Source organism: Sinocyclocheilus rhinocerous, unplaced genomic scaffold (genome assembly GCF_001515625.1).
Source record: "Sinocyclocheilus rhinocerous isolate Xijiao unplaced genomic scaffold, SAMN03320098_v1.1 C35324658, whole genome shotgun sequence".
In the NCBI taxonomy this organism is placed as follows: domain Eukaryota; kingdom Metazoa; phylum Chordata; class Actinopteri; order Cypriniformes; family Cyprinidae; genus Sinocyclocheilus; species Sinocyclocheilus rhinocerous.
In genome coordinates, this window is record NW_015747402.1 from 1 (window position 1) to 441 (window position 441).

General features: G+C 45.1%; 1 long non-coding RNA gene across 1 annotated transcript; it reads right to left on the reverse strand.

Annotated features, from left to right (window-relative positions):
- Positions 1–441, reverse strand: LOC107734814 (uncharacterized). The gene is made up of 3 exons (XR_001639177.1): positions 375–441; positions 119–259; positions 1–28 (listed from the first exon to the last, which is right to left on the reverse strand). It is a non-coding gene; the product is annotated as an uncharacterized LOC107734814 (long non-coding RNA).

Consider the following 441-nt stretch of genomic DNA (forward strand, 5'->3'; position numbering starts at 1 on the left):
GTGCAAGTCCTGTGGCACCTGCAGCCACCTGAAAAACATCAAGAGATGGTTGACATGACACGTGACGTATTAGACAACTGCAATTTGTTAGCAATAATAACTGCAGAAGAACACTTACTGGTGGTCTGGTCTTGTCAAATGCACCCATGGCAATCTTGAAGCCAGCTCCTTCTCCAATCAATACATTCTCCTTCGGGATTCTTACATCCTCAAACGTGATGCCCCTGGTGTCTGAGCATCTCTGGCCCATGTTCAATTCCTGGTGAACAGAAGAATGCAGACATAAGCAAATAGTGCAGAATCTCATAGTATTATTAATATAGTGTATAAGTATTGTCTGAATGCATCAGACTGCAGTTGTCAGCAGCTTGTACCTTTCTGCCTGGCTGGACTCCTGGGGTGTCAGCTTCAACAACGAAGCCTGTGAAAGCCTTGCTAGCA